Source organism: Schistocerca americana, chromosome 2 (assembly GCF_021461395.2).
Source record: "Schistocerca americana isolate TAMUIC-IGC-003095 chromosome 2, iqSchAmer2.1, whole genome shotgun sequence".
Taxonomy (NCBI): Eukaryota; Metazoa; Arthropoda; class Insecta; order Orthoptera; family Acrididae; genus Schistocerca; species Schistocerca americana.
Genome location: NC_060120.1, coordinates 51,675,149 through 51,690,387, shown reverse-complemented (window position 1 = coordinate 51,690,387; position 15,239 = coordinate 51,675,149).

The window sequence follows — 15,239 nt, the reverse complement described above, 5'->3', positions numbered from 1 at the left end:
GACCCCCTTGCCCCACCTCCAGGGGTTGGGTGAGGGTGGGGTTCAACTTTTAAATCTTCAACAGGAACCCCCAGTTTTTATTGTAGATATGAATTCTCCACGAAAAAAAAAAAAAAAAAAAAAAAAAAAAACCAGAAGAAAACTTTTGTGTGGAACAATTTCATCATTACATGATAGATGGTGCTATAACTGACACAAATCAAAATGATTTACAAACCATTCAAAAGTGATAGGGGAATGTTTGATATGTTAACCATTGTCTGCAATACATTTTGTACCATTCAGATAACCATCTGTGGTGCAAGGATGACGAACATGTGTTGCAGTCCATTGTCAGACTCTTGTTGCTTGCTGTAGGTGCAATATATCTTGATACAAGGATGTAGTTCCAATGTGTCGAGCATGACTGTGACTGTACCGTGAATGATGGACAAGGTAACAGCAGCTTGAAGCAGTCGCAGTTCGCTTTACTGCAAACATTTGAACTGCAGGCATCTCTTCCTGTGTGTGCAACGATGTTGATAATTGCAGAGAGGGTAGACATCATTGCTTGATACTTTGCGCCAAATAGGCTAGGCATGTAGGAGAAGCTTGGTGATGGTATATGAACCTGTTTCCTGTGAGGAAGGTTCCTCATCCAGTGACATTTTGCAGTATTATCCAACTATTTATTGCAACTGGAAATGTTCAGTCCACACAAATCTGACCATAGCATGTGACTGATGAAAACGCTATAGAGGATATTTTAGCTGTAACTGCTGCATAGCCTCTCATTAATTCATGGTAAATTGCTTGAAGTGCTCAGCACATACTACATGAACACAAATACCACCCAGATCACCTGTTGCTGTGCCAAATCCTAAATGGGGTCAACTTTCAAGGCCTCTTGAACTTTTGCAGTAGGATACAACAACAACTAGCAGCCAATGATGATTTTCATTCACAGGTATTTTTTCTGATGAAGCAATGTTTACAAATCATGGACACATGAATCAGCATAATATGAATTATTGGATAGTGGAGAATCCCCTCTGGTTAAGGCAAACTGAACTTCAATGCTCCTGCAGTGCCAGTGTTTGGTGCAGTGTGTTAAGTAGCCAGATAATTGGCCCATACTTCATAGACAGTAATGTGAATGGTTGAAGGTATGACAACTCTTTAGGCAATATTTTCCAATAGTACTGGAAGATGTCCTAGTTCGAACAAAAAAGGATATGTGGTTTCAACATGATGGCTGTCCAGCATAATATTCATGGATATCTCGTGAAGTTCTGAATCAATATTATCCTGGTTGATGGATTGGAGGAGATGGACTCTGCACTCAACCAGTTTGATGTCCACTGATTTATTCCTGTGGGGTCCACTAAAAGGGAAGTGTTACATAGACATACTTACAACTCCTGCAAATATGTAGCAGCAACTTATCACTGAATGTGTAAACATTAGCAAAGAGAAACTTCCTGGCAGATTAAAATTGTGTGCCGGACCGAGACTTGAACTCGGGACCTTTGCCTTTCGTGGGCAAGTGCATTCTGGATTAGCAAAGAGACATTTAGAGATGTGGGATCGTCTTTCAGAAATACGGTTGCAATGTGTATTACAGTAAACTGCCACCATTTTGAACATTAGCTTCAGTAAAACATGAAGATTTGTGAGAGTCAAGGGGACACACCTAAGACAAGCACCCTGATGGAGAGAGGCAAGGGTACTCACATTAAAAAAGCACCCTGTAGGGAACAAAATACTACTGTGTCCAAGTTGTTGTTCCTGAGTAATGCTAAATGTAGTTGTTACTGCATTGATAAACAAACCAATGACCTGTTACAACCACTTTCCACTTTGATGCCATATTTGAAGGTAATTACACCAATAATGTGGACACTGTAATGTATTACATTCTGGAGAACCATGTTGGTTTGCTATAAAACACTAGTGTCACATTACGTAATATAAGAATACCGCCCTTCTACCCTCATAGGATCTAATCTGTCTGGTAATTTCCTGAGGTACCATAAAGTTTCAACAGATTGTGTTGATTACAGCACCATCTATTATGCCAAAACATGAAGTAACACAAAATACTGGAGCTTGCTGCATAATTATCACTGTAACAAGTGCATTGATGTAGGCACACTTAACTATGTGTCGTAGCTTTCCAGGCTTTCACCCATGATAAGACATGTACACTTGTGCCAGTTCTGCTGGATGTGCAGAGCAGGATGGAGCAGAAGTGGTGCAAGGGATTGCACCTCACACTTCAGATTGCTGTAACTTCAAAGACACACTGATTCCCATATGGGCAAAATAAAGAATTTCCATTACGCCATGTCTATGAAACTGAATTTGTTTCTGTTTGTCCTAATAAGTATAACTGAGTTGGCCCCTCTTTTAACCATAATGTCACCCATTGAACAAACAAAAAACTTTGCCCAGTAGCTGGAAGAATGCAAAGGTCACACCCAACTACAGAAGTGACCAACAAAACTACCATCCAACATATGCTGTCCTGTCACATTAACATGACCAACTGTCAAAAGCCTGAATAATGACCTTTTCCAGAGTGGACCACTGTGAGATGTGGAGGAAAGGAGCCAGTGAGGTTCTTGAAGTTACAGACATGGATGTGGAGCCAAGCTTACTCCAGTGCCATGGCCAGCTGCACTAAGTTTCTTAGCTGAGGATCCATGGCATGAACAGATGGTCTCACAGGTACTCAATTGGGTTTAAATCTGGGGAGTCTGGTGGCCAGGGGAGTACAGTAAACTCATCCTGGTGCTCTTTGGACCATGCACATACACAGTGAGTTGTTTGACACATTGCGTTGTCCTGTTGGTAGATGCCATCATGCCAAGGAAAAACAAATTGCATGTAGGGGTGGACATAGTCCCCAAGGATAGATGCTTACTTGTGTTGATCCAATGTGCCTTCCAGCATTATGAGATCACTCAGGGAATGCCACAAAAGCATTCCCCAGATGAAAATGCTCCCTCAATTGTTGCAGTCTGTTTGATTTCACAAGTTGCACACTGTACATGCTAACAGTCATCTGACCAATTAAGCATAAAATGTCATTCATCTGAAAAGGCCCTGTGTCGCCTTTCACACCCAAACCTTCAGATGTCAGACACTCAGATAGGTACCCAATGTTGTATGTCAATAGAGTATCAACCAAAACTCCAATTTTCTTAGTGCTATGTGCTGTCGTCCAGTATAACATGTGTAAAGGGTAAGTAAAAGTAGCACCAGAACTACGAAGAATAGGAAAAGTGTAACTGTGATTGATTGGTTTGCAAATGTCGGGTGGATGAGTTGGTAGGGCATGAGATCATCATGCAAAATGTCTCAGACTACACTGATGATACTTTTTTTTTTCCACTGTTTATGCGTGACATGGGAGAACGTTTTTCTGATATGTAAAAGGACATTTTGGAGTTTGTAGCAATGTTCTTTTGGCAGTCTGCTTTCACTTTATCGGTTGACAGTAGCAGACCTATAGAGTACATTTGTATAGATAGGTGTGGTGTTCTGTCAATGTGCGACACAACAGACACCATTCCCAATGAAGCAGCTAGCGCATTTGTAGTTTCACAGAACAAACATAAACAATCAGAGCAGTAGAATAAAGAAACAATTTCATCATGCATGTGGCAGTATTAATAGTCCCACATAACACTTTCACACATAATACATTTAAAAAAATTGTCGTCATTGGGATTTGAACCCAGGACCCTTGGTACGATGATCTAACACTATCAACTTCCCACAGAAGCTATATGTATGAGTCACTCACAGTTGTGCTTTTCTTTTGCCCTGTAGTTCAGGCGATACTTTTAATTAATGTTGTCGTCCATTCTGTTGGATGACAGTACATAGTACAAACTAAATCGGAGTTTTCCTTGATACTTTATCAACATACAATGTTTGGTACTGATCTGAGTGTCTACCATCTGGAGGTTTGAGTGCCAGTCCAGTTGCAGTATTGGCATGCACATTCCAGTCTTCATCACTGATCAATAGTAGTCAACATGGTTGCATGAACCATGCACCTGCTGCAGAGGCTGATAAGCAGCAATGCTCACTGAGTGATCATTGAGGAGACCCTGTTTGTAGACCCTTCTTTCATCTGGGCAGACAGTTGCTCAGGAGTTGCACATCTATTTGCATGTATACATCTCCACAGCTGTCATTCAACCCTGTCTTCTATGGCTTGTGGTGCACAACAGCTGCCTTAGTGCTGAGTTTGGATAACACAGTTTTGCCAGCATGGCATACCACAGTGGCATGTGAACAGTTTGTAAACTTAGCCTTTTTGGAAATGCTTCCACCCTTTGCCAAAAAGCCGATCATCATGCCCTTTTTGATGTCAGTTAAATCACTCCATTTCTGCACTATTGGTGACTGCACTGTTTTCTGCATCCCCATCCCCCTAACATACTTCATAAACCCTCCACTGCTAGTGATGTCACCTGCCATCTGTGAGTGGTTATTGCTTTCAATGTGGAATCAGAGCTATTTATCTGATATCCAAAAGGGCATGATCATCAGCTTTAATGCTGAGGGTGGAAGAATTTCCGAAAAGGCTAAGTTTATAAACTGTTTACGTGCTGCCATGGTTGAAGTTGACATTGAACATAGTTGGTGGTTACAATGCGACTGGACCACGTATTTGACATCCATCACTTCTAGAATCTTAGATCTTATCCTGAGCTCAAATATAGTGACGTATCCTGAACAGAACAATTTACTCCATGTCAAACAATATAGATACCAAAATATTGGTCATACAAAACCCTACTAGTGCTTTTCTCTCATCACGTTCTGAAAGTCATGGATCAAGGCAATCTGGCTTATGCAGTATATCTTGAATTCCAAAAAGCATTTGACTCAGCATCACACCAACACTTATTAATGAAAGAACCTTCATAAGGGATATTAAATGAAATTTGTGACAAGATTGAGGATTTCTGTGTAAGGAGAATGCAGCATATTAATTTAGATTGGGAATCATTGACAGAGGTTAAAGTAACTTCAGGTGTGCTCCAGGGAAATGCTGTTCATTTTTTATTTTAAGGAACTGGTAGACACTGCAAATAGTAAAGTCAGACTTTTCAGGTATGATGCAGTGATCTGTAATGAAGTGCTGTCTGAAGAAAGCTGCACAAAGATATTGATAAGATTTCAAAGTGGTGGGGAGATTTAAAATTGCTTCAGACCTTCAGAAATGTAAAGTAGGGCACCTCATGGAACAAAAAGACATGAGACCATTTGACTACAATATCAGTGAGTCACAACTGGAACTGATGACATCATACAAATAACAGAGGGTAACAATTTATCAGGATGTAGAATGAAATGATCACATAGGTGCAGTCATAGATAAAGAAAGTAGCAGGCTTATGAAGTTTCAAGAATCAGTTTTAAATGCATTGCAGCCTCAATGTATAGCTCTCATGGAGGCCACAAAGTCAAGATTAGACTAATGTTAGTGCACTTAGAGGCATTTAAGTAGTCATTCACCCTGTGCTTCATGTGTGAAAGGAATGTTAAGAAGCCGCAATAAGTGGTGCAATGGGAAACATCCTCCATTATACACTTCACAGTAGTTTGCAGAGTATAGACATAAATATAGTTGTTTTCATAATTTGGGTATACAGAACCTATTCTTGGAGTTCCTTAACTAAACATAATTACTTCTGGTAGACTTAAAATACTGGAGAATGCTCCACTGTATTTACTGAAATAAAGGAAATGTGCACAATGACTTCACTAGCAATAAGTTTCAAATCACAACATATGAATAACTTAATAATCAAGCAGTATCAATTATTACATACATCCTATAAGCAAAAAAACACCATCTGAACAGGCCCTGAAGGTCCATGGAGGAGGAGGAGATTAGTGTTTAACGTCCCGTCGACAACGAGGTCATTAGAGACGGAGCGCAAGCTCGGGTTAGGGAAGGATGGGGAAGGAAATCGGCCGTGCCCTTTCAAAGGAACCATCCCAGCATTTGCCTGAAGCGATTTAGGGAAATCACGGAAAACCTAAATCAGGATGGCCGGAGACGGGATTGAACCGTCGTCCTCCCGAATGTGAGTCCAGTGTGCTAACCACTGCGCCACCTCGCTCGGTCCTGAAGGTCCATCAGTACTGAGTGGCCACCATGTCATTCTCGGCCCTTAGGCATCACCAGATGTGGATACGGAGGGGCGTGTGGTCAGCACATCACTCTCCTAGCCATTATCAGCTTTCAAGACCGGTGCCACTACTCCTCAATCAAGTAGCTTCTCAATTGGCCTCACAAGGACTGAATGCACTCCGCTTGCCAACAGCACTTGGCAAACCTGGAAGGTGATCCATCCAGGCACTGGGTAAGCCTGACAGCACTTAACTTCGGTGGCCTGATGGGAACTGTTGTTACCACTGTGGCAAGGTCATTGGCACATAACATCCTATGATGACCTCTAACATGTCACATATCAAAAACAAGAGTAAAGTCATAAAGAACTTGTAAGATTCTGTGATTTTACAAATGAGTATATGTAGACATATGCCTTTCTTTCGGTATTATAAAACGTATAGGCAATAGGGTACAAGTCAGGTGGCAGGTCATTTATATTTATGTAGATTAAATGCAAATGCACATAATCATTCTTGCTCATCATAAAATAATATGCTTTTTGTAAATTTTATAACTGTTCCCTATCCACATTCCATTGACTCCTTCCTCCCCTCTGCCTCCCTCCCCCCCCCCCCCCTCCCCCCTCTTTTGCATGTTCATCGCTTAGTGCAATGTAATATAAAGTTTATATGTTCATAGTTTCTTTGTGTATTTCATTACGGTTGTGGTTCTGTATAGATATAAAGTAGTAAAAAGTCACATATGTTTGGAAAAACACTCTTTGTACAGCTAGAAACTCCCTCTTTCTACACATACATTCATTTATGTAGTGGTTTTATTCAGTGCATGAAATAGTCAGTGAAGGCTTGAAGAAGACGTGCACTTATTGTCTAAGCTTGTCTAAATATTTTGTATCAGTAGGATGGTACATAAAAATCCTTGTCCTTCAATACAAATTACGTGTTTCCAAAAGTGCATGTCATTCAGCAAGTAGAAAAAAGATTAACTAGTGAATACTCTTGCACAAACACCAATAAATCAGTATCTATTGTTACCACAATATCTGATCACATGGATCTAATAAACCCTAAGTTTACAGCTGATAATATATTTATATTTTGATAGTATTATTGTTATTTTTTACCACTTGTTGCCATGATTCTATATTTTTCAACAGAAACCATTGCCAAATTTAACACTATTTGAGGAGTTGAAACAATCTAGGAATCAAAAAGTACTTTCTGATATGAAGAATGCCTTAAACAGATTGACTCAAACAGCACCTGCCAGCAGAAGACATATAGTTCAGATGGAGCTTGATTGCTTCAGTCAGTTATTTGAACATTTCCTCTTTGAAGAAGCACAACACATAATCTGGGATCGTATAAGTGTTCTACCTAAAGATGCTGTGAGTAATTATTGCTATTATAAATATTCTTCCCAAAATTAGCAACATAAACTATTTATATTTCATTCTTTTAAATCTCCACGTATAGCTGAATATTGTCGAATAGAATATGAAATATCATTCATTAATAGTGCACTTCTGGTTTGTTAAACAATCACTACTGCACAGTAGCACAGTATAATTATCATTGGCAAGCAATACTTACAAATGCTAATAAAGTTAGATATCTTCTTGCAATATCATAACATAACTGTAGATGACCATTGGCATTTGCAACTTTTGGAACAGGTCCTCATATATGCGGTTGAAACACTCCTTATCATATTTCTTCATAATATTTACAAACTTTCTTCCACAAGAATTTGCATCATAACAAATCCCAAACTGAAATGAACTTTTGTCTCACTTCTATTTATAGGTTAGTGTTAGGTTCAAGATTTTTCTTGAACACTGTAATTCCTTACTCACAACAATTTCACAATCAGGACCTGAATTTTAACAAAATGAGCCTAATACATTTTCACAAACAGAAAAATATGGACCATTAAACTGTTAAATAGCATTTTAAAAGGAATTACATTTTGATATTAGAAAATTCTAGTTGATTCATTCCATGTCAGATCAACACAGATGCCAACCTGGCTCTCTTTCATTTTCATAAAATTTGGTGTGTTCATTGTACATGATAATAGAATGAAAAATATTAAATTAAAGGATTTAAATGCAAGTAAGTAAGTCATCTACAGCTACTCAAAGTTCTAAAAATGTGCAGAAAATTTGACAAACGCTGCTGACAAAAACAGCTGTAACTTCTATTCTAATAAAGACAGAACTGTGAACCAGTTAATTTTGGAAATGTCTTCAAATAATCTTTTCAGTTATATGCAATTTTGTTATATTAAAAGAATATACACAATTGAAGTCAATGAGCTTGACATTTAAGACTACAACATTATGATACATACCACTGAAAGCCATGTTTATTGTTAAAGAGGTGGTGTTATGACACAGCATTAAGTTAGTACAATCAACGGGCCAACAGCAATCATTTATAACATGCAAGGCCACACACTATGACATCTGATCTTCAGTGATGCAAAAATATGATATAGCCATCCCAGCTGAAGACATGCTTGGAAGGTATGCTAAACAGGTTCAGATCTACAGAAACAATTATGACAAATATATATTATCTAGAATTACTGCACCCCAATACCAGGAAGCAACATATAACATTGTTTGTGCGTCTTTTGGTGAATGGAAATACATTCACTCTGTTGCTGTTCTCACATCACCCTTTGTAAGAATGTCCTCCTTGTCGACAGTTAAGATGTCAGGTTTCTCACAGGTTTCATATGAAGGTGAAGGCCCTTGAGGATGTAGGAAGCTAATTGAAACTTCATTGGTACCTTCATTAACATTCAAAACACATCCAAGCCACGAGTGAGCTTTGTACACACATGCAACAACTCTGCGATATCACCCAGGTATGAGTCTCATTAGGTCCTAGTTAGATTTTCATTTATGATGTCTAGTGAATTTGAGAAACCTTTCATTTGGGTATTGTAATGGCCAGTGGGAATAACTCAATGTAACTTGTGGGTATCTACAATTGTGTGAATTTGTGGAAACAGCTCTTGAAGGAGAAATTCATCTTCGTTGTACTCATTGTTAGTAGTATAATGAAAGTGACACCCTGCAATGTTCTTGCAGCACCATTCAGACAATTCTGTGGGTCTTCAAAAAAAATATTTTTGAAAATTATTGTAGTTTAGATAACTGTCTTTTATGTAGTTTTTGGTGCTGATTTCAGAAATGATATTGTTTTTTTTCTAATATGTAAGGTTTGTCTACAAAAAGAGGTAAAACTTTTAGAACAAATCCTAAAAATGCCATTGTTTATATCAGCATCATTTGTGTACAACGTTATTAAACTACATTACACATAGAGTAAGAAAAGTTGATAAGGCTTTATTGCTACACTATTACAAAGCTTTGTAGTAATGTTTCCTTTTCCCTTCCAAACTTCTTATTGTACTTTTCCTGCTGTGGAGTTGGGGATTTTCATTTTTTGACATCCAACAGTAGTCAGCCATCATGTTCACGTCCCAGCATCCATGGTATCTTTGTTCCATTTATTTTATGTCTTAATGGAATCGTTCTCTTTGTTCTTCACTGACAAGCTCCAAGATTTTCTGGAAAATAGCCCATGTGAGAGTGAAGGAAATGAATATGAACACTCATGTTGCAGGCCAATAGTTTGTAATTAGTTAACAAACCAGCAACAATATGTTCTGCTGTAACCACAAGCACTGGCATGAAGATGAAGAATGCAAGAGCAGGGAAAGCTGTGAGACGATGTCAGCCAATAGCCCACTGACAAGGACCACACCATGACAGCAATGGCCTCTGGCTGAAGAGAATGTAAGCGCCGCTTCTGCCATCCTCAGCTGGATAGTAGAAGATGGACACTAGCAGAGAGGCCTAGAAGAGCAGTGATATTAACAATAGCAGTGACTTATAGGCGAGTGTGAATAACTTGCATGGACATTGTAATTAGCAAAGAACTTTGATTATTTGCATGTCGTCCATCACTTGCGACACCATTGTAAACCAAAGTTAAGTATTGTTGATTTACTTTATCGTAATAAATTCCATTAATGTGATTTGCTTGAATTGTTGTATAGCTATCTGAGAAGGCAGCATCCATTAGGCACTCAAGAATCTCAAAAAGTGTGTATAGTAAATACTCATTCAGGTTTGTTTAAATATCTGCATTTGCCTTTTGGCAGTGCTTCCGCACCCGCCGTATTTGGAACAGCTGACTGCAAAAGTGCCAAACTGTTCAAACTATCTGGATGATATTGTTGTAACAGATCTTACACCTGAAGAACATATTGCAAATTTACATGCTTTATTTCATGTGCTGTCTGATGTAGTACTAAAGTGTAGACTGGACAAGTGTGATTTTTTAAAACCTGAGTTGCAGTATCTTGGTCATGTCATAAACAATCATGGTGTACATTCTCTTCAGTCGCATTTATTAACCATACGAGATTTGCCAGTTCCTCACAATGTCACAAAACTGCAGTCCGTCTTAGGCAAAATGTACTATTACGTTTGGTTCATATTGAATGCTGCGCAAATCACAGCTGCATTGCATCACTTGCATCACAAGAATGTCCCCTTTGTTTGGACAGATGAGTGCCAAGTAGCTTTTCAAAAGCAGCTTCCCGGCAGTTTCTGGTCCTTAACATGCCTTTCAGCCTCTATCAATACCAAAGATTGCCATTCGGGGTTGCCAGCGTCCCTGTTCTCTTTCAGCGATTCTTGGAACAATTATTGCTACCTGTCCCTGGGTGTATAAATTACATGGACGACATTGTTGTCACTGGCTCCGCCACTGAAGAACATCTTCAGAACCACCGTACACTTTTTAATGTCTTACAGACTGCCGGTCTTAAGAGTAATCTTCAGAAATCACAATTTTTTCAGGCATCTATCACGTACTTGGGGTTTCAACTCTCTCGGGATGGTATTCGTCTGCTTCAGCAAACTGTCGCTGCAATCGATGCCCTTCCTTAACATCTGTTAAGGAATTCCAGGCCTTCTTGGGGAAAATAGCATACTATCACAAGTTCTTACCGTCTGCTGCTTTGGTGGCTCAGCCGTTGCACTGTGCTGAAACAGGCCCTGTGCCTGGCTACTTATCGACCTGGCCAATATCTTGTTCTTGTCACGGACGCCTCTCAATACGGGGTCGGTGCAGCCCTTGCGCACCGTTTTTCAGATGGCTCTGAACAACCCATTGCTTATGCCTCCAAAACACTCATGGATGCCCAAAGAAAGTATTCTAAAATTGAAAAAGAAGCTTTGGCCATTATTTATGCTCTTCATAAGTTTGGTGTTTTTCTCTATGTATCCAAATTTCATCTTGTCACGGATCACAAGCTGCTTGTTTCCTTGTTTCATCCACCATTGTCACTTCCAAACAAGGCCGCACACCACCTCCAGTGTTGGGCTCTTTACTTGTCTTGTTTAAATTATGAGATTCATTTCTGGCCGACGGCTCAACATGCTAATGCTGATGCACTGTCTCACCTTCCAATGGGTCCTGATCTGGCATTCGATAAGGACGAACTTTTGTGTTTCCATCTGGATGTTGCCGAGCAGCGGGTTGTGGACGGATTCCCCATCACAGGGGACTGGCTGGCGGCGGCTATGGGTTCTGATCCTAACCTGTCCCAGGTTTTACGCTGTATTCAGAAGGGTTGGCCAGATCGTCCATCTGCTAAGACTTCTGACCCGTTGCGGAACTACTACGCCTTGTGCTACCGCCTCATGTCTAGGGATGGTGTTATCCTCCTTTCCACCGACAATGCTTCGCCGCGTGTTGTGGTACCTGCGTCTTTGCGTGCTCTGGCGCGCCGTCATGTGTACTGGCCTGGCATCGACTCTGAAATAGCACACATGGTCGCTGCCTGCGGCTCTTGTGCGTCACAGGCCACTGCCCCAAAGTCATCTTTGTCACCGTGGCCTTCGCCTGAGATGCCCTGGTAGTGCATTCATGCTGACTTCACGGGACCTTTTTTAGGTACTTATTGGCTCCTCGTAATTGATGCCTACTCTAACTTTCCTTTCATTGTCCATTGCACGTCGCCTACCACCGTGGCAACCACAAGTGCTCTCGCCCACATTTTTTCTTTGGAAGGCCTTCCCTCTACTCTTGTTACTGATAATGGTCCGCAATTTGCCTCTTCCGAATTTGCGGATTTTTGTGCTCGTCACAGCGTTATACATGTCACGGCCCGTCCGTTCCATCCACAATAAAACGGTGAGGCTGAACGACTGGTCCGCACATTTAAGGCTCAGATGCGGAAACTCCTGACTTCTTCTGCTGCTGATGATGCACTTCTCCAGTTTCTGGCGTCTTACCGTTTCACCCCCATGGGCGACCACAGCCCGGCTGAGCTCTTACATGGCCGACAGCCCCGCACGCTACTTCATCTTCTGCGGCCTTCCACCTGACGGCCGCGGGTGCCTTCGCTTGGCCGGTTCACCGCCGACGACCTTGTCTGGGTACGGGGATATGGCAGGTGGCCAAAATGGAGTCCGCCGGCCGAAGTGGCCACGCGGTTCTGGCGCTGCAGTCTGGAACCGCGAGACCGCTACGGTCGCAGGTTCGAATCCTGCCTCGGGCATGGATGTGTGTGATGTCCTTAGGTTAATTAGGTTTAACTAGTTCTAAGTTCTAGGGGAGTAATGACCTCAGCAGTTGAGTCCCATAGTGCTCAGAGCCAAAATGGAGTCCGGGCCACATCTTACGACACTGTGGCCGACGCCTGTATGAAATCCAGATGGACACGGGTGTTGCAGTGCGTCATTCGGACCAGCTTCGGCCTCGTGTACCGGCAACGCCTGTTCCGAATGCCGCTACACCACATTCAGCTCTACCGGATGCTCGGGATCTTGGCATCTCTCATTATTCACAACGCAGTCCTCTCACCGTCATCTTGGTGCCAGTACAAGAACGGACGCCACCAGGTGACGTGCCCACGCAGGAACCGGATGACCATCATTTGTCGGAGCCAATCTACTTGCCTCCTTCTCCTACAGATGCCGACACATCGCCCATGTCTCCTGTTATATCAACTGGACTTGCCGCAATGGGCAGATTGGTGCACGGGGCCCTAGCAGATTCGATCCCTATGTCTCCTGTCATCTCGACTCGTTATCATCGGGGACACTTCCGTCCGTACGGGAAGCCTCCTCCTCGAGACTTTACGGCCAGTCACACAATGCCTACGGATGTTAGCAATCTACAGGCCACCTCCATCAAGACCAGTGAAAAAATTTCAAAGGGGGGAAAAGTGTTGTGATTCGCCAATCATTCAAAGTGCCGCTGCGCAATTACGCGCGTCCTCTACATGCGGTGCTGTCTGCCAGCCATGCAGCAGCTGCACCACCTAAGTGGCCGGCCGGCCAGCCAGCCAGTGGCCGCTAGACTTGGACTCAAGTGTTCATTCGAATGTTACCGTGTTCGCATGTATTGCTTTGTCAACTTGCTCAGTGACTTATTGTGTTGTATCATTTCAAAATATATGTGTTCAACTTGACGTTATAACAGCTAGCAATACCATCAAATGGTCCTTTGCCATGTGATGTGACAAAGAAATGCCACTCTGCAGAGACATTGAAATCAGCATGATGAAATGTTATGTCAGCAGAATTCTTGCAGTTCTTCTACCAGTCTGCAGCACTATCTGAGAAATAGTGCACATACTTGTGTGTTCTGTGGAAATGGGATCTCATGAAGCTAACCAAGTGATGCTGAAAAAGATGAACACTTACTGTATCATGTTTAAGGCATTCTGGTATTATAACAAAGGAAATGTGATCAATTAGATGGTTTTCTGGATCCTATAATAAACAACAAATGGATGAATGGTGGCCAGGGCATTGTTCCAATGAAACCCCTGCACTCCATCCTGCAGGACAAATGCATGGTTTACTGCAAAATCATATACTACAATGTATTCACTGTCACCGAGTGTCTCCTTCAGATGTTGTAGAAATTCAGACTGTTGGGTGGCCATGAAGGAATGCAACAGAAGCTTTTTTTAATTTGTCTGCAATGTTTTCTGAGAAGTCTTCCGCATATGATACACATATCTGGAGAGTTTGTCTGCCTGTAGATGTCCACAGTTTATATGTTATCAATTCCCTTTGCATCAAACAGCTCTTGCAGGTGTGTCATGATAGAATGTGGACATAACATTTTGGATCTGCAAAATTACAAATGCTCTGAGCAAGACAGTGTTTGTAGCTGCTAAGTTGACAGTCTGCATCATGTGTCAACTCTTTTAATCTGGAACCTTACAACATGAGCTTCCTGTTTTGGTGAATACTGCAAACACACACAGTATGGGTATTGGCTGCACCAGCCAAAATACAGTTCTTGGGTTGCAGCTGGCAGAATTTTGATAACTGTTTTTTCAGTGCTGGGTGTTCATTTTTGAATGCCTGATACAGTTCATGCAGGTTTCCCAACACTAGTCGGTTTTATTTATGTATCCTGAAACCATTTTCCTTGACAGAAACAAAATCCTTCTTCAAAGGCAAACAGCAGCTTATATCATCTATATTGTAGAATTCTATGACACTGTTCACAATTTGTCCTCCTAAGTCATGTTAGGTATTGGATTTGGAGTTGTAAAGAGACCACATTCTTTGACTATTTTGGTTTTCTCCGTAAGTAGTTTGTGGCTCAAAATTCATTTTCATTCCTTTGAATGCTCCAGTGTTTTGGAAGAAGTGTCACAATTGGGATCTTCTCACTGCTTGTGGTGCTGGTACTAAATTTCTCTTTCAACATATGTTTTATAATATGCATTTGTTCCACACTATGTATGTGTGTTGGGACGGGCTCTACCCCCAATAATATCGCTGCCCTACCACAGCAAGAACAACGGTATCTTTGCCAGATCAGTTTTCTGTAGTACACGCTCTATGCTAAACGCATTGTTTATACACTGCGAGAATAGAAGTATTCATAGTAGGTGACAGGACTGCGAGTGATTATTTATCATTGTAATTACCATGCCTGCTCCCCACTACCTACACTGGAGACCCCATTATATTCTTTTCAACTGCACTGTGAAAGACCAAGTTACACTTGCATTGGCACACCACTGATCACCATGGGATCCA